This window comes from Peromyscus californicus, unplaced genomic scaffold (assembly GCF_007827085.1).
Source record: "Peromyscus californicus insignis strain IS unplaced genomic scaffold, ASM782708v3 Scaffold_9__1_contigs__length_137607984, whole genome shotgun sequence".
NCBI lineage: Eukaryota > Metazoa > Chordata > Mammalia > Rodentia > Cricetidae > Peromyscus > Peromyscus californicus.
In genome coordinates, this window is record NW_026294617.1 from 122,057,735 (window position 1) to 122,077,321 (window position 19,587).

A 19,587-nucleotide genomic window follows, 5' to 3' on the forward strand; every position below is an offset into this window, starting at 1 on the left:
TGTGGGCAAACCTCCCTGCTTTTTGCATTCGGCAAGCCTTCAAAAGTCAGATGAGGTCTGTGGCTAGTGGAAACAGTAGCTAGCCTTCACTGGGCCATCCCTGCAGTGACCACTGAGTCCCTGGATGGCTAAGTAAGGGAGGCAGCTTACCAGATGGTCAAAAGGGTGTCCTAGCAGTGCATTCTTCTCAAAGTGAAAGCTCCAAATGCCTCTCAGCAGGTACTTTATTCCTTCATATCTGGAGCTTGCCACGGTGTGCGTGTGTATGTGTGTGTGTGTGTGTATGTGTGTGTGTGTGTGTGTGTGTGTGTGTGTGTGTGTGTGTGTGTGTGTACAGAAAACTCCTAAGATGTCTTCAAGGTGACATAAATGTTGTGGTTCTTTTGGGAGGGCTTTTCTCTTCAGAAACCATCATCCCCGCTCTAATAGTCTTGTGATGTAAGTGTCAATATAAGTTTGTTTGCATTCACTTTAACTGAAGGACTTTGAGCTTCTGAGCTTCTTAAATGTACAAACCTATCTTCTTCCTAAGATTTGGAAGGATTGAGGTTATTTCTTCAAATACTCCCGGTTCCTTTCTATTCTACTTTTGGGGCTCCTACAATGCACTCAATGAAATTGCAGAAGTTGTTTGGACTTTTTCCTTGTATTTATTTATTTTTAATGCTGTTGTTATTTTGAGACAGGGTCTTATATTACCAAGGATGGCTTTGAACTCACTATATAGCTAAGGGTAACCTTAAACTCTCAATCTTTTCTACTTCCACCTGCCAGGACCTTGGTATTGTGTCGCTATTTCCAGCTTTGCCTAGTCCTTTTCCTCCCTCCCCCTCCTTTCTCCACCTTTAACCTCTGAGTTGGCAGGTAAATTCGATAAAGGAAAGGATGGAGCTTGATATTTCCTACAGCTGAAGGTGTATAAGGATCAAACTACAAATTAGATCCATGCTAAAATATTCCTTCTTGGATTCCAAAAAATCGGAATCCATGAGTAGAACTGAACAGGAGGAGTAAGAGAATGTGGTAGACAGTGAGGGAAGGACCAGTGCCTGGGGGAAGTGGGGTGTGATGCCCAAGACAGTGTTCACTAGAAGGTTAAAAAAGAACCATCTTTTAGCAGAGACCTCAGGATCAGTATGGAGAGTCAGAGGCTGATCCTCAATGTTGGGTCATGAGCTTTATGAGATAGGAAAGGTTCTAATGAGTTTATGATTTTTTTACTACCATGAAAATTGGAAATTGGGTTTATAAGTTGTTAAAGCAATGAAGCATGGGCAAAAAAAAGGAAGGAAGGAAGGAAGGAAGGAAGGAAGGAAGGAAGGAAGGAAGGAAGGAAGGAAGGAATAAATTTACCTAACTGGGTTACCCAAAAGCAAATGTGGCAAGATTTGTATGAATTAGACTTCCTATGAAAAAAGCTGACAGAAAGCCAAATGTTGGGCTTGTAGGTCTCTGGAAGGCTTTAAAGAATGAAAAGCTGCTCATCAAAGGTGTAGATGATTGTGCCATCTACTGTGGAGAAAGATTTTTGGAGTGGGAACCACACCAGCTACTTCTCTAAAGGGATAGCCAAGGCTGCCTGCAATTGAGGACCATGTAGAACCACCAGAAGCCACATGCTGAAACATATTTTTCTTGCTCCTATATTAGCTGGGCTTGGGTTGATATTGGAACCTGGTGTGTTTGGCCCCTGACAGCCTCTAGGAACAGCAGGAACAATGACCAGCAGATGAACACAGAGCTATTACTGCATAAGAAAAGCATTAAGCATATCTTAGGAGTGAGCAATTATTACACACCCCCAGAGTGTATTAGTCACATTTCTCCTATGGGAGTAGAGATTGTTTCAGAGCTTGTCTAACTCAGGAAGCCAGAGGTGTGTGGTAGGCAGAGATGCTGTTTATGGAAACCACTCCCCCTTAGCTCTAGGCTGACAAAGGAGCAGGAGCCAACACTGCTAGTGTGTGTGTGTGTGTGTGTGTGTGTGTGTGTGTGTGTGTGTGTGTGTGTGTGATGTGTATGGGAGTGTCACAACAGAGTTCCAGGATGGGTGCAACAGTTCACAGAGAATGACTTGTGGGACAAAGAGTTAAATAATGTGTGCTTCCCATCTAAATGGCTGAGCCAACATTGTTATTTTCAGGCACCAAATGGATAGTTGGGATAGTTGGGATGGGATAGTTTCATGCTGTACTGGAAACTGCACTTGCCCTTAGTATCCCTTTAGCCAAATCCTTAGCCAATTAGCATTTTCTTGGAATGCTTGGTGGTAGGTCTTTATGGATCCTGCCTATCCTCCATAAAAATTTCATTGCATAGGTGATATATTAAACTTTGAGTGTCTTACATATTGGGAAAGGCATCTGAGATATGTGAAAGCACACCTAAAGGAATGTGGATGGGAAACGAGTCTGAACAGAGTGCAGAGCCAGCCACAGCTGTGAATTCTGGGAGTTCTATGCTTGAGGAAGGCACAGATGATACCTAACAAGATAAAAGTCTTACAAGAGCCTATGCCTATAAATGTAAAAACATCAGTTTAAGGAATGTGTTGGCTAGTCTTATGTCAACTTCAGGCACAGACTAGAGTTATCTGAAAGGAGGGAACCTCAATTAAGATAATGCCTCCATAAGGCATTAATTAGTGATTGATGGGGGAGGTAGTACCATTAGGGGTGGTACTATCCCTGGGCTGGTAGGTTCTGGGTTCTATAAGAAAGCATGCTGAGCAAGCCGTGGGAAGCAAGCCAGTAAGCAGCACCCCTCCACAGTCTCTGCATCAGCTCCTGCCTCCAGGTTCTTGCCCTGTTTGAGTTCCTGTCCTGACTTCCTTTGATGATGAACAGCAATATAAGTGTAAGCCAAACAAACCCTTTCCTCCTCAACTTGCTTTGGGTCATGGTGTTTCATCATAGCAATAGTAACCCTAATTAAGACAAGGAGTTTAGACATAGACGGCACATTTTATATGTAGGAACAGGCATGCACAGAAGTCATAGGTTATTAAATAAAATCCCAGTGCCAGGGGTGAGTTACCTCCCTACCAACTGGTAAGTTGTTGACCAAGAAGGCCCCTGAAGTCCAACAAACCATAAAGGCTATTGCTATTATTGCACACAAATTAGAGTTATCTGGTTAATTTCCATTGCCAAAGACATTATACTCTTTAATTGCAGGATATGAAGAAATCAAGCTGGGACTGAGCTGGAAGCTTCCTCCCTAGTAACAAGCTTTAATAGTGCTGGAAGGTTCTATGTAGTCTGTTGGAAAGGAGTTGTCACCAAAGCTCCTGCACAGTTGTAGATCCTGCACACTATACTATCAACATGCCCAGTAAACTGTGTTTAGCAGTGCAATAGTAACAGTATTGTTAGGGGTGCGACCAACTGACTGTTGATCAAATTTAAGGCCAGCAGCACAGGAGTCCATGTTTGTTACTGTAGACAAATCCTTGTAGCTAGGAAGCTCATGCTACTGCTGTTGTTTGGTTAAATGGATACAATGTATCTACAAGAAGATTTTAAACATCTATGTTTATGCTCATACATTATTGCTGCATTTGCCTTGGTCAGGGAGGCTTCTTTTGGAGTGGGGATGAAGTTACTGTGGCGACTCAGGCTGTCAAAATGCTGAGAATGGGAGAAAACAATTACACATCAGTGCCATTCCCTCTAAGACTCTGAGAACGCCATGGAAGAGAGGCTGGAAAGAAGGGAAGGGTTGGAAGAAGTTGAGAGTTGTTGCGCTTTTCCTTCAGGAAAATGACGTCTCCGTTGTCATCTTGAACTCAGAACAGCTGTGATTATCCACATAAATATATGATACCCTCACAGGTTCATGTCCACTAACATTCCCTTGTGAAGGTGGGGTAGGGGCTTACTAGCAGTGTACTAGGCAGTGTGTGAAGCAATTCATGAGACCACTCTCAGTCCCTAGGATGTACAGCCCTTAATAATTGTTGGGTTTGGAGGAGACGCTCTTTGGAGGTGTAGTTGTCTGTAAGTTTCTCATACCCTTGTAAATAACCCCTTACCCATGATCCTATAACTAACCCCAATCACATTCATGGATTTGCCAAGGTAGACTTGGGTGCAATCATTACTGTGGTCTGTCATTGGTGCCGTATCTGAGGTGAGATGTTTGATCAAGATTTTTCAGGAAAAGTAACTCGATAGCAGCTTTCTGGAATGGTTATTAGCAGATATTCTATGAAAACTGAGGGGGAAAATGTGATACTTCCCTGAGAGAAAAGGACTATGGTAGAAATAAATGATTCTTCCCTAAAAAGATTAGTTATAAAAATCAGAGTTCATGGTCAATTGCAGCCTGGTCGGTCACCTTTAGAGAACTGGAAAATGACTCCCAAAGAACATGGCAAGAGAAATGTGGCATGGATACAGCCTTCTGCCAGGTCCTCACTGGGGAATCAAGACAAAGATACATAAGCACGGTTCTTGTCCTCAGGGAGCTCCTGATTTAGTGGGCTATTACTGAGATTTATTCGCAAGTTAAAAATAGAGTATGTGGGACTGATAGGGAACGAAGTGGTCCTCTGCAGCCATCAGCTTCCCAGGCACCATTTTAGGCATCAGAATATCAGTCTGTTGTTGTCTACTGAGCCAAATGGCATGCTTGGTGGTCAGTAGCTCTCTTTACAATAGCAGAGATCTGGATTTAAGTGTCTTCCATGTCTGGATCAGGCGAGGGGGGCTGCCTTTGAGGGGGGCCTTTTCTATATTAAGGAGAAAACCTAATTTACAACCTAATGGCCAGATTAAAGATAAAGGGGGAACATGGCCAAGGAGATAATGGGAGCCACAACTTAATGGCACCTACATTTCATAGACACGCAAAGCCTGACCCCTAGAGGCAGCTGCCCGCAAACCTGCTGGGGGAGATAGACTAGGTGTGAGGCAGGTTTCAAGAACTCCGATGGAAACAGTGCAGGCTGCTTCTATCTATTTTCAGGCATACGGCTTCCAGTGCCAGATTAAAATCAGCCACTCGTGGCCTTTCAGTAATTAATATTGACACATGATCTGCTGGTAACTGAAATCAAATTCAAGATGAACGAGTGACAGAGGCTTTAAGTTGACCACTGAACTATAGAGTACACAGATGACAGAAACACAATGGCTAACAAGGTCTGTTCCTCGGCTAACAAGGTCTGTTCCTCAGCTAACAAGGTCTGTTCCTTGGCTAACAAGGTGTAAGGCAGACAGACATAATCAATGCAGTTTGTGTCAGTCCTTCCTACTGCAGGTGTTTCCTGAGTTCTAGGCCACCCAGAGTAGCTCTCAGCCACTACAAGGGTAAACTAAATGATATTAAAGTTAAACACTTCCTCCTTCGTTGACCAAAAGGGTCGAGTACTGCTTTTGTGTTTAAGGCCTAGGTCATTCTCTGAGGAGGACCATTTTGTGCTATTGCTAATAAAAACTACAAGGAAAAAAAAAAGGCTTGGGGTACCTGTTCGTTCTGTTTTCCAGGGTGCCCGGCTTGTCTCTCTACAGGGAATCTTTTTACTTTTACTCTATTAGAAGTATGACTTTCCCCCTCTTCGATCTCCTTTTCCTCAACTCCTTACTTACCCAGATGCTCACAGACTTCTCACCCTCTAACCCGAGGAACTTGTCCTCTGGGTCTATGCTGTGTCTTTTGTTTTGTTTTGTTTTGTTTTGTTTTCGGTTTTTCGAGACAGGGTTTCTCTGGATAACAGCCCCAGCTGTCCTACAACTAACTTTGTAGACCAGGCTGACCTCTAACTCACAGAGATCCTCCTGCCTCTGTCTCCTGAGTGCTGGGATTAAAGGCGTGCGCCACCATGCCCATCTAAAAGTGAGGCTTTTACAAGAACGATAGGTTAGATATTTGGACCTTGGTATTATGACTCCTATTATAGGGCTCTTCTCATCACAACATCCATTTTCCAGCTTATTGTATATATTTTGTATTTATTTATTCACGCATAAATGTTGCATTATGTCATCAACTATATCTCAGGAGCCGTTCTAGGGAAAGAGCACAAAGAAATGAACAGAATTCAGTCCCATATTTGAGACACTAACAGCGCAAGACAGGAAAGAAGTGACAGGACATGGTAGCAATTGCTGTAATCTGCACAGAATGAATGGTTTGGATATGACACTGTGGAAACAGGCAGGAAGAAATACTCAGTGTGGTCCTGACTAAAGAGTAGACATTTGGGGCTGGAGAGATGGCTCAGTGGTTAAGAGCACTGGTTGCTTTTCCAGAGGTGCTGAGTTCAATTACCAGCACCCACATGGTAGCTCACAATCATTTAAAATGGGATCCAATGCCCTCTTCTGGCATTCAGATGAACACACAGACAGAATATTTGTACATAAATAAATAAATCTTCTTAAAAAAACAGTAGACATTTGGCTTTTCCTTCTAATGGGGCCACACCTTTCATTTCACTTCATGTCTTACAAGTATGAATGGACACAGAGGGCCTGCAGATTGCTCAATGAAAGCTTTGAACAGAACAGTGACCAAAGCCTGGACTCTGGCAGCCCCAACAGGATAGGTAGCACACCCACCTTATCACATCCATTACAGAGACAAGAAATGGTGAAAAATCAAGCTAGAGTGCTTAATCATTGGCCACACTGAGAAGGAGAGATAAAGGGGCACAGTGACCTCAACTCCGCCTTTGGAATGCTGGCATGAGCTTTGGGTTTAAAGAGAGGAAGAACTTGGGTGAGGGGCAAGCAGTGTGCATGAAGAAGCCATCCTGGTCAAGCTGTGATCCTGGTATGGTCTCACTTCTGGTTTTACAAGGGGGTCTGCAGTAGTCCTTATTGCTTGAAGAGATGGTCTGCTTCTCCAGAGCGGTCTACCTTTGCTCCAGAGGGCAACTTCGCTATCATGAATAATTAACCTCATCTGAGGAGGCAGTCTGCCCTGCGGGGGCCATGCTCTTGCTGAGGAGGAGGTCTGTCCTACCTGGCGGTGCTCTTGCTGGAATCCTACATGGCAGTGGCTTATCTCTTTTGTGCCTTCAGTCTTGAAGGAGGGAGGAGATGGGTGAGGTAGACAGACACTGTTGGGGTGAATAACATGCCTAGGCGGAGTCAGGCAGTAGAGATACCATAATAGAAGTAAGGGAGACACTCGAGATGGAAACAGAAATTCCAAGCTTATATCTTGCTTTCCAGTTATCTTGGGAGCCCAAGAGAGCATTCAATGCTTTCCAGCAACAGCAGTTTCTAAGTGTCTACTACAATGTATTGTGTGACAAAACTTTTCCTGGGGAGACACAACACACGTCTACTCACCACAGCTAAGGAGCCCATAACAGACCAAAGTACAAAAACCTCTAAGTCCAACTTGGTGAACCAATGCATTTTATTGGGGTTACTGACAGGACTATAGGTGAGGGGTCACTTACAGGAGCAGAAATGACTCAAAGACAGCTGCATCACCAAAGCCCACCCCAGCATGGGTTACAGCTCACGAAAGGTGGAAACCTGAAACATACTGCACAGCCTGCGGGCAGCTCAACAGGTTGGAGAGTGTCCTTTCCAGGTGCCTCCGTGGGTCTAAACCACTTCCAGGCAGCTTAGCTGATTTCTGCTGCTTCCAGGCAGCTGGTCTGGTCTGAGAGTCTTCTTGGCTACTCTGTTCTAGTCTCAGAGGGACTCTCAGCTTCTAGTGCTTACTCTGGCAGGGCAGAACCTAGTGAATCTGGTGAGTTTCAGGGACTTCCTGAAGCTATTTTGAGTTGTTTACCTTCCTACTTAAGGAGCTTTCCTGAAGGATGGAATGTTTCAATCTTGGAAGAAACTATTATACAACACAATGCAAAAGAATTCATGCTTAATTCATACAGAGAATCTCAATCTATCAAACAGATGGTGATCATTCTCCATACTGTGGTAATTACCAGCGTTAAATATTTGCTTCCCACTTTGAAGGGAAGTCATTGGGCTGCAGTAAAGGTGAGTGATGTTGTAAGTTTAACATATCCAGTGTTAACCCTCCCCCCAGCAAGGGGCTGTTCTCTGTGCTCACTTTTGTAGCATTCAAGATCTGACTATGGGCCAAGAACAGTTACAGACAGAGCCTGAGCAACAACAGACACACATTGCATCACTGTGTGAGAGAAGAGTCCATAGAACTACTCCACTGCAGAGATGCTAATGGTCCAGAGAAGTACCTGCACCCTGGAGACACTAATGGCCTATTAGGACCCCACAACTCTGGCAGCTTCTTTCCTTGTTAATGATTGCAATTAGTTACCCACCTTGGTCTGACCCTGGGAAGACCTGTCAGGTGGTGTCCTGCCCTACAAAACAGTCCATTTGCTGCCAGAGAGAAAACATCTGTGTTTTCCCTCTGAATTCATCAAGGGGAGGTTGTTCTTTCTAATGGGTTTAGAATCTGAACTTTCATAAAAGGCTCCTTATCTCCCTGGCTTTCTCATATGTCTTCATCTGTTTTATTGACTCTTTGATGGAATATACCAGCAGGCACTGCAAAGTGCTTTTTAATACTTTAGTAAACAGTTGAGAGAGAAACCTCGTTACAGATAAAGTGAGAAGTGAAGTCGGACAGCCCATTTATCTTACTCAAGATGAAATAAGGGCTATTGTTCAATTAGGCTAAAATACAATCTCTCATGTTTCCTTCCTAATGTCTTGTTTGGGAGCAGGGGTGGGGGAAGTGAGTGGCAGGATGTGTAAGCTTTTGAAATATTGCCCAGGAATGTGCAACAGAATGTGACCTGGTGAGGGAGGGCACCGGGCTCCGCAGCTCTCCTGCAGAAGCTGCTGTGCATCAATTTCTGCCACAGGAAGCCAGGCATGGATCCCCAGCTAGGGATCCCAGGGAGGGAGCACACTTGAGTCCTTCCACAGTCCTGGCAGCAGGAGTTTCCATTAGTGTGCCTCCGAAGGGAAAGGAAGGAGCAGGTGGTCGGCACTGGGGTATGAGTGTGGCTTGAAAGGAAGAACAGTTGGAAAGCCAATCTGGTCTACACCTAAAATGCATAAAGATCACACATCTGCCCTCATTCTTTAGCCATCAGTCAGAGCAAATTTTTGTTTCTTTCTAATGGGGATGGAAAGGGAGCGGTGCCGGTCAGGCAGGCACTGGGAAAGGACGCTAGTGGAGGCGGGGAGAAATAGATTTTACACCTGGCTCTTTCTCAGTCCTCTGGGCTGGCTAAGAAAATGCTTTAAAGTTTTTCCCTAGATTCACATTCATTTTCAAAGAATAGGCAAAGCCCCACTTCTGTCTTTAGACTGAATTTGATGGAAGGCTGATATCTTTGCTAGGTTGCATGTGTGGTTTTTCTTTCTTTTTTTTTTTTGAATCAGCTAAGATTTATTTTGAGATGTCTATCAAAAGTTAAACAAAAATCACCACAAGAAAAGAAAAGCCAAAGTCCTGAGTCATTGATGTCAGACCTTCTGGGTACAAATGTGATATTTATGGTCATAAAGGCTGATGTGTTCATCTTTGCACTATGATCATAGTACTTTTAAAAACATGTATTTGGATTGAAATAGAAAATGGTCTATTCATTCTTTTCTTTACAATGTGTGTGTGTGTATGTGTGTGTGTGTGTGTGTGTGTGTGTGTGTGTGTGTGTGTGTGTGAGAGAGAGAGAGAGAGAGAGAGAGATTGAATGTGTGCATATGTGATGTGTGTGTACATGTGGAGGCTGGAGATCAACCTTGGGTTTTGTTACTCATGACAGCCATCCTCTATGTGTTTTGAGACAGGATCTCTCACTCTCTTACAGGACCTGTGTCTTACATATTAGACTAGGCATCTTGGCCAGCGAGCCACATGGATCCTCTTTGTCCCCACAACCCCAGTGCTAGAATTACAAGCATGTGCTACCAATGTCCAGCTTTTCATGTGAATTCTCGGGATCAAACTCAGGTCCCCCTGTTTGTGGAACTGAGAGGAACTGAGTTTATGATCTCATGGGAGTCTCGTAAAATTGAAATGACTGGAGAGCTGCTAAGCTCCACTGTTTCAACACCCTCTACATGTGGAGGTAGACTTCTGGTTCCCAAGGGCCTCCAGGTGGGGTCTTCAACCCAAATGGAATGCTGGCCCTTCGGAAGGAAACAAATGGCTTTCTATGAAGCCCCTAGTTAATTTTAAGGGCATTCATTTTAGATCCTCAATTCTGACTCTGCCCTTTCCTAAAATTGAAATATCAAGTGTGTGGTTGCCTGATTCTTCCCACTTGGTCTTTTAAATTCCCTTTGGTGAAGAACAAATCTCTCTCCCACCTTAGAAGTGTATTAATGTGAACTGCTCCAGGGCACTAAACATGGGGACAGTTATAGGATGCCAAGGCAGGACCAGTGCCAGCAGGAAACACAGACAGGAGCCTCCCCTTTGTCATCCCAAAGATAAACTCTTGGCAAGGCTGAGTGAGGACTTATCTCTCCACCCACCCATCCACCCATCTTTGAATTCAAATTTAAAAGTGAGATCATTGTCTTCAGGATGGACATTCACATAGTTAGCTGAATTGAAAAATGAAGTCAGACTTTCTGACAGAAGATAGGTCTGGTTTTGATGATTGGTTCACAATGAGAAATGAATTTGCCAAGTTTATAGTTGATATCCTGTATAAATTGAATATCTAAGCATACATTTAAAAACATTCTGAGCCAATAGAAACTATGAAATATGTTGAAAGTTAGACTTAGAGTGAACATTTTAGATGTACATTAAAAATTCTGTACAGTGCCCATAGCTTAGTTTTAAAAATAAATCAAGAGTGTGCAAAAACAGTTTGAAGAAAACTGTTCTAGGGTTTTGTAAGGGATAGGCTAGACTGAAACAACCTGAGGATGGTTCTTGAAGTGGTAAGATTGAGCTTGGTATTAAAGAATGACAGAATTAGTTAATTGTAAAAAATCAGGGAAAGGCTACCTGGTCCAGTGTCAACAGCATGTATGAGAACTTTCAGGATGTACCAGAGTGTCCATTGTCATTGACAATGTGATTCCCAGCCTCATCTGGGGACAAGAAGAGACAGAATGTCAAGGACATTACCTTTGTCACCTATCTAAGCCAGGCAAGAGTTAACATCCTGTTTGTTCGGAAGCCGAGGCAGGGGAAATTGGACAGCTGGGTGGGTACTGAGAAAGCTTAAAGAAGGCTTTTGAAACCCCAGGATGTAATCTGGATCTAACCAACCTCTCCCAGTGTTTCTAAGTAGAATATGCTCTTCCCCTGCATTCCTATGAAATGATTTCCATTCTTTAACTATGGAATGTCTCCCAAGCCATGGCAACTATTTGTTTATACGTTGGTCTCGTCTAATCTATAAAGCCCTCAAGAACACAGGCTATCTTGTCCATCTTTGTAATTCCAGTCCTTAGGGCATCTTCCCTCTAGTGACAAGGTCATAATAAAGTTTTGATTAACTTTAAAGGAACAAACAAAAGAAATCCAAAAGGAAAATGATAAGGGCTGCCAGAAGAAAAGAGCTCAGCAGTTTCGCATCTTCCTAGGCACCAGGGACTCTTGGTCATCAAACTGAGTAGTTCATAAAAATCAATTTGTTGGGTTATAATCACTGCTGTGAGAAGAGGGTGGAAGAGTGAATGACATTAACTTGTTTTCAGTCGCCTGTGTGCATGCACATGTATAGGTATGTATTTTATTTGTTCTGAATGAAACATGAATTTCTAACTGTGGGTCACAGTGAAAACAGTTTTAGAAACACTGGAGTGCACTTTGTTACCTGATAGTAATAGAGATGATGACATGGCAGGAAAGATCAATTGATGAGCAGGACAGTTTGAAGCAAGAGGAAGAGGGACTTGACAGCTGATTGGCTAACATCAAAAGATCTCCATGACTTGCAAAAATTGAAGTAGCAGGTTGCCACCCTACTCACACATTTCCATCTGTTTGCCAGGGTCACTGGGCAGGCTTATCTGCCTGGATCTTCTGTGCAGGTAGGGTTATGTGAAGTACTTGGACCAATGAACTGTGGGTAGAATGGACACGTGTATCTTCCAGGCTGGAACATGTAATGCTTGGTGCAAGACCTTTTAAAATAATCATTCCTTCTGTGTGGAATCTGGAAAGGTTTAAAGTACTATTTTTCTGTGAGTCTAAGCCCTGGAGTGAGGGGATTTGCGGCAGGGCTCCTTGGCCAGCCTCTGGAGAACAATGAAGGATGAGCGAGAGAGAAACTGTCTTAAGCACCTGAGAGTTGGAGACTACTGTTCATCAGAGCAAAATGTCTCCTAGCCTAGCTAAGAGATGGTAGTATTCTCACCAAGTAGAACACTCTGTTCTCTCATTTGGTTTCTGAGGAAGCTGTTGGCTACTGAGCAAGATCTATTGTAAGAAGTGACTATGAATTAAAAACCCAGAAAAAAAAAATCCATCATTCAGTAACACTAGATCTAGAATTGTCACAAATATAGGGATTTACCCTACTCTTTCTCCTGTTCTGGGCTCTCAGCTGGAGCACTATAAGCCATTTGGTTTCTTTCTGTGTTAGGTAGCATTACCCGCCTCCACCCCCACGTCCATGTCTAATCTACCCTGAGAATAGGATATCTTTCCATTGCAGAGGCATTTTTCAGATATTATTACGGCTAAGGATTTGAGATGGGAAAATCATACCAGATTGTTCAGGGTCCAGTCTAACCACATGCGTCTTTTGAAATGGAACCAGAGATGGCAGCATGAAAAGGATTCAACACACTCTTGCTGATTTTGATGAAGGAAGAGAGGATGCCCATGATGCCGGCATAAACCCACGGAAAGAGGCAATCATTTCTCCTTTAGAACTTCCAGCAATGGACACAGCTCTGCTAGTGCTTGCCTTTAGCCCAGCAAGATTCAGGGCAGACTTCTGACCTACCAAACTACCAGACCTTTTCTATTTTTTTAAGGAACCAAGTTTATGGTGACTGTGACAGAGCAGGAGAAAAAGCAACACACTGCCCGGCTCCTCGTAACAGTCCTCACTGTGTCCTCCTTGTGTCTTGTTTCTTTCACCCTCTCAGGCCGAATGCTCTCAGCCCTGCTGAGGTGCCTCTTTTCAAAGCTCAGCCCCATCCCACTTAGTGGAGTCCCTAAGTCCCCCCAGCTGGAGGAAAACTGTCTCTCCTCTAGCCAGTCTCTTAGACTTCACTCCCATCTTTGCATTTTAGCCTGGCTCTTAGTTGCACGGATTCCCACCCTATCCTTAGGTGATTTCCAGCATGTCCCATCTGTGTGACTCATACATAAATGGCATGCTGAAATGGCAAAGCAGCCCTTTCAGGGAACAGATAGTTGTGTCTTTTTATTTTCTTTGAACCGTGTGACCACTGCAGCTGCTGAAGGGCATTTGAGACGTCACTCCAATTGGAACATTTAACACAGTTGTTGTGTCTGTACACGTCTGTGCTGGCTGTGGAGTACTTTACCATGCACGCTGCTGCCTGCATACCAGTGCCTCTTCTTGGTTTCTTAGCTTACAGAACCCCGATTTTCTTTTTCTGTTATCTACTTTTCCCCCAGAAACCTAGGGGTCTGCACCCTTAGCTTCTAGTGTTAGGATAGATCTTATGGGTCCAAGTTAATTATGGCAATCCCATTCCTCTTTCATTTGATTGTTTTAGAAATGACGAGAGAAAGATGAACTAGAAAGCTCTTTACAGAATGAGATGGCAGACACGGCCATTTTTTTTTTTTTAAAGGCATTTTTTTAAAATGCAATTTTAAGGGAAGGGAGGGGATTCTCTTCAGGGCAATGGTCATGCATTAGGTAAAAGCAGAGGCTTTTTTTATGTTAAGTCAGTGAGGTCAGCGAGGATCTTAATTTACTTCTCATGCTTTGCTTAGACAAGGTAATGCACTTAGTACTGCTTGGCTGCTCTCACATGCTTGGCCGACTCTCAAAGAGCCTTTGGTTTGGGCAAGGGATAGGACAGGGCGTTCCCAGGCAGCCTTATCAGTACCAGACAGCACTTAGGCTGCAGTCTCAATTGCGCACGTCCTCTTTTGTGAGACCTTTCAAAGGCTGGAGCTGCTTACAGAGAGAGCCATTAGCTGTGGGGTCCCACAGACACCTTCCAGGGATGGCTGAGCATCCCTCCAAAGTGCTCCCCAGTAGAAGCAGAGGCTTTGGCTCCTAACCATTTCCAACCCAGGAGTATTTAGTAGAGGCAGGAACAGTGGATTGGGTAGCCAAAGTAGGCTACTTAGAGGAACAGGATTCTCCAGGCATTTGTTCGCTCGTGAACTCAGCCTTTCCCAATAGGAGTTCTCTGAATCGAAGTGCACAGACATTACTTTGAGTGACATGTTCTCTCTTCCTCCAAGGCGCAGAGTCAGCACCGTTCTTGTTGCATAGGAAAGAAGGTGATCCATATGGTGGATGATAGGGTGTTAGGGCTCGGTTCTTCCATGGAACTCTAGCTAATTTATTCAGTACATTTATTGAGTGACTATTAGATAACAGGGACTCTGGCAGGTATTGGTTATACTGTAATGTGCATGTGAAGTCATGCTTTAATGGAACTTACATTCTAATGTAGAATCCACTATACATTTTTTTTTAAGTTCTATCCATGAATACTGAGGAAAAGATGGGACAAGCCTAACAGAAGGGGAAGCTAACATGATTTGGGAGGAAAGCCTAAAAATTCAGACTGTTCTCAGTTCTACCGTGGAATCTCACACCTTAAGTACGGCTCTCTATCTCCTGGGGCCATGGTCAGGGAGTGCTTCGGAATAGGTAGTCTTGAAGTCATTACCTAGGAAGATACTAGGAATGTGGTGATAGGGATCTCGACCTATTGGAAGGATGGACTCACCTACAGGCTGTGATCTGGGGTACCTGAAGGGGTCCTTTGTTCTGCAGACTCTTTCCTGAGAGCATATGAGTCACTTCACATACCACTCCTACCCACTGCTTAAGTTTCCAAACTTTCTATTCACAGAACATTGACTTCCACCCCCACAGCTCTTCTAAGCCAAAAGAAATTTCTAACAGTTGTGTTTATTAAGTAGGTGAATCCAAATAACTTAATAGTAGTAATTTGTACCCAGCCTGACAGATGCCTCCGTGTTTCCCTTGGAATTTTAAAATTACCCCAAAGTACCCCTGTGAGTTCACTATCAAATGCATGGCATGTGCTCATCCTCGTGGGCTTGAGGCATAGAAAGTGCTATTACAATACAAATGGTCCTTAACAGAGATAACTCATCATCAGCCCTGAATACCAGATGCATCCATCTGGTTTGATGGAGAGTGGGCTAACCCTGAAGAGATGGAGAGGAGGAAGATTAACTTTGGGAGGAAAATGAGGTGAGGGGTAGGTTTTAAAATGTGCCAGGAATAGGAGAAACCTGTGAGGGAAAAAAGGCTGCATTCTGGAGGAGAAAGAAGAAGGAGGCACCGAGCTTTGCTCATGAAGACCTCACAGTCCTGGAACGTGGAGGAAAGAGAAGGGCGATGCAGCCGTTACTAGGTTACCTGTTTCCTCATGGTCTGAAGCTGGCAGTGTGTTCAAAATCAAGTGGGAGGAACTGTACTGAAGGGCTCACTCGGTCTCCTTAGTTGCTAAAGCACGCCCATGTTCTTGAAATTCTAAAGATGCTCACTTTCTGCCCTATCTCTGTCTTTGCTGGAGCTGTTTCGCTTCCTCTGTGTGCTTCCAGGACAGGTAGGACAGTCCACCTTCCCATCTCACTTACCAGATGAATAACTTCGACCAAGTTCTATCTTGATGCTACAGACACATGAGAAACAGTCTCTGTGTTTATGAACTCGCTGTCCTAGCACCTGTCCAGAAAACCTGGTTCTCCCAGTCTCTTTTCTTTCATGACTGGGGTCATATTCAGGTTCATGATGCCTGTTGTGGGAATCCCTTCCCCCAGAAGACACAATGTCTACTCTTCCTTATGAGGCCCCAGGACAAACAAGAGTACAAGTCTACCAGTGTTCATTAAATTAGGGATCTAATTCTATTTGGCGGCACTTTTTCTTGTTTCCAGAAAAGTTAAAATATAAAGACAAGGTGTGTCTTAGCATGAACAAAGTATGGTAACTGAGTAGGCATCTATGGTGGTTGGGCATTTAGCTAGGCATGATTTATTTGTATCATGGTTAATCCTGCCTTCTGTACTTAACACCTAGTGATGATTTCTGCATGACTAAGACATGTTCAGAATTTTGTTATCTCACCAATGCATTAATCTCTTAGTTTAAGTTTCTCCAAAAGCAGTATTCAAGACAAGGATGTACAGAGGGATGCCATTATTTGTAAGGTAGTTTGGAGCAGGTGTGAAGGAACAGGGAGAAAGCAGAGAGAAGGAGAAGCTAATCAATGTAAATTATGGGGTCTCCACTTTGGACTAACAGGGCTTTAGACTCTATGAATACCACTGAGTCTTCCATGATGGTTTCCAGAGTAGTCTATCCATAGGGCATTTGTTCAGTGGCTCCCATTTATCTTAGATTAAGAATTAGCCCTGGAGATTTTAGCCACTCCCATTTCCTGGATGAAGCTGTGTGTAGACTGACTGCGGGTCTACAGAAAGTCAAGAGATAAAAGAACAAGGGAGGGCACACTTGAGACTTCTTCATGGTTGCAGCTGTGGATGGGAGGAGGGGACATAGGACAACAAGGACCTGAGTCAAGCCTGTGAGAAAGCCAGGTGAGTCTGAGCCTTCTCTTGTGATGAATCGAGATACTGAGGTACATTTCCATCACTTGATATACCCAGATTTGTGCAGCAATCCCACATGCAGTGGCCCAGAGGCGATACAGATACCGAGACACACCTGGCTGCTAGGCCCAGCTTCTCCAGTCACTCCCTGTCTCCAGCCTCATAACAGGTATCCAACTCAGAAATGCCCAGCCAAGCTCTTAATGCACAGACACTTTGAGAATGAATTGCTCTTTTTAGACGCTAAACTTTGGCCTAATTTGCTTTATAGATTCTACGCCTGTCTCTCAAGTCAATCCTAACCATAGACACAAAGTCATTACGTACTTCTGACACCGGGTAGTGGCTGGAAGTCTACTACTGTAGATGCACACCTCCTCCTGTGAAGAGCCCCGGCCATCAGGGTGGTCCTCACAAGTTCATACCCCAGGAGAGTGCTTGTTATTTTTCATTCCGCAAGTGTTTGTTAAATGCCCGCCGTACACTAAGAACTATGTTAGAACTAAGTGAAGCTGACATTCTACCCACTGATCTCAGGCATGATGGGAGAGACAAACATGAGACATATAATCACATTGTGATGAAAGAGCTGGGTGCATTTAGGAAAAAATGAACAGAAGGGCAGGCATAAATTTGACGGGAGAAGAGTAAGGGTAGGGCATGCTGAGGAAGCGGCATGTAGGTTTAGACTTGGAGACTAGAAAAGCATGGGCATTGGGAAGGATGTGGCGAAGAAAGCCGCTTGAGTGCAGCCTTGAAGCTAGAAAGAACGGTCTAGGTGGGATCTCGTTCAGCCTTGCTCTGAGCAGTAGATGTGATCTAGGGCTGTACTGCCTGCTTTTCCATCCTGTTTGAATCAGAGCTATGAGGGCCAGCTCTTCCCAAGGTGCTGCTGGAAGCCTCAAAGGCCTAGTCTAATACACCAGGCGATGCTGCTTCTCACTGTTGTCATGCTTCAGGTATTGGTCATGCAGCACTCAGTCCCTCAGGGCTCAGGGGTCTAGGTGGACAAGGAGGCGGATTGTAAGAGCAAGAGGTGGTGGATGAATCCCAGCACAAGAAGGGGAAGTGGATGCAAAATCCCTCCCCTAAGCAAGAAACTATTGCAATTGATACCTGCTGTGGGACTGTGGGTTGGAAAATCAGTTTTCTCCAATGGAGTGACATCAGGTACTCCAACCACACTCCAGGGCAGGTCCCATGCTTAAGAGTAGATGACGACACCAAATAGACTCCATGTTTTATGTGCGCTTTTTGTTTTGGTGTTTTTGTCTTTTTCTTTTTAGTTTTTTTTGTTTTTTGAGAGAGAGAGAGAGAGAGAGAGAGAGAGAGAGAGAGAGGAGAGAGAGAGAGAGAGAGAGAAAGAACATGATATTGGTGGGTAGGAGATGGGAAGGATCAGGGGAAGGATGTGGGGAAATATGATCAAATACATTGTGTAACTTTTTTTTAAGCCAATACATTAAAAAAATGGAGAAACAAAATCAGATATTGTCCATGTGCTGTAAGTTTGATCTCCACTATTATGGTAATGAGAGATGATGGTACATTTAAGACGTAGGATTGACTACATGATTGGGTTATGAATGATCTCTGGAGAAGATCAATGCTGCTGACCAGTTTCAGGTATTCTATTAAAGCAACACAAAGCAAACTAATGCACTTAACATTTCATTGTACAAAGGAAGTCACTCAACAGGTAGAGGAGAACAGTCTTCCGATGGAGATGGGGAAGGGGATGCATATATTCCCTTTGGGAGAATCCAGTGTGTCTGTTGAGTGCAGTGCATCCTCAGCTATCATAACTGTTACCCAGCTGCCCACGTTTCGTATATGTCTATTGCCTTTCTATATTGTACCCACCAACTGTTCCCCCACACCACCACCCGCGTTGGGCCCCTCACCTACCCTTCCGACCATGCCTGCTTTCCTTGCCCGGGTCTCCATTTTGTCTGCCTCCCTCCACAGCTCTTAGCTGTCTCCGATGTCTGTACTCAGCTGTGACAAGACCATGAAGACAGTGTGATGACAATGTAGGGATCTGGCAAAAGTTCATTCTATGGAGAAAAAGTAAAATCATTTTGGCTAATTAAAACACTGATGCATAATTAAATTGGAACAGGGACATAAAACTCACTTATCTTATTGGGATGTCATGAAAACAAGCCAGTCAGTGTTCATGGTCTGAGCACAAAAGAAAACTTGTTATTGATTTACATATAATCTCTGCCATGTCTGCCTGAAGCCCCTACAACCTCTTATACATCAGGGGAGGATGAGACCAAATGTCAGGCTTAGGGTCATCTATCCTGGATCTATTTTCTAAAAAGCCAACCCAAGACTAATATGGCGCTGGCAAAGACAGCAGTGCTTCTCTAGCTGCGGGCTGGGAAAGAGCAAGCTCTGCCTCTGGAACTAGGCTCCGAAGGAATTGCACTTTAGTTTGTAAGACACCATTGCAGCCCCAGAGTGAGGCTCATTCGAGTTTTTGATGAGAACCTTAGGTCATCTGTTCTAACTCCTCTGTTTTGTTTGGCTTCTTATTTTTTATTTTTTGTCCTAGCCCCCACCTCTCACCCCAATTAGAGACCATCTCACAGTAAATTCTGGCCTGCAGCTAATCACGCAGGGCCTGCATGGGTTGGCAGTCCCCGCTCCTTCGACCAACTGCTTCCTCCATTTTTCAGCGTCGTAGCCTTCACTTCTGAGTCTACCAAAGCAGAAAGGAGAGGAGGGCTGGGGGCTGTTATGTGTCTCCCTGGTGATGCTGGTGAACCAGGAGAGGAGGGCTGGGGGCTGTTATGTGTCTCCCTGGTGATGCTGGTGAACGGGCTGTCAGTGGAGGCAAAGGAACTTCCACCTAAGGCTCTTCCCTCCAACTTGCTACAGAGGTGTCAGTTGAGAAGA

At 44.1% G+C, this 19,587-nt stretch overlaps 1 pseudogene; it reads right to left on the reverse strand.

Annotated features, from left to right (window-relative positions):
• Positions 1–19,587, reverse strand: part of LOC128106433 (40S ribosomal protein S26-like) — a 46,248-nt pseudogene that overhangs the window by 13,267 nt on the left and 13,394 nt on the right.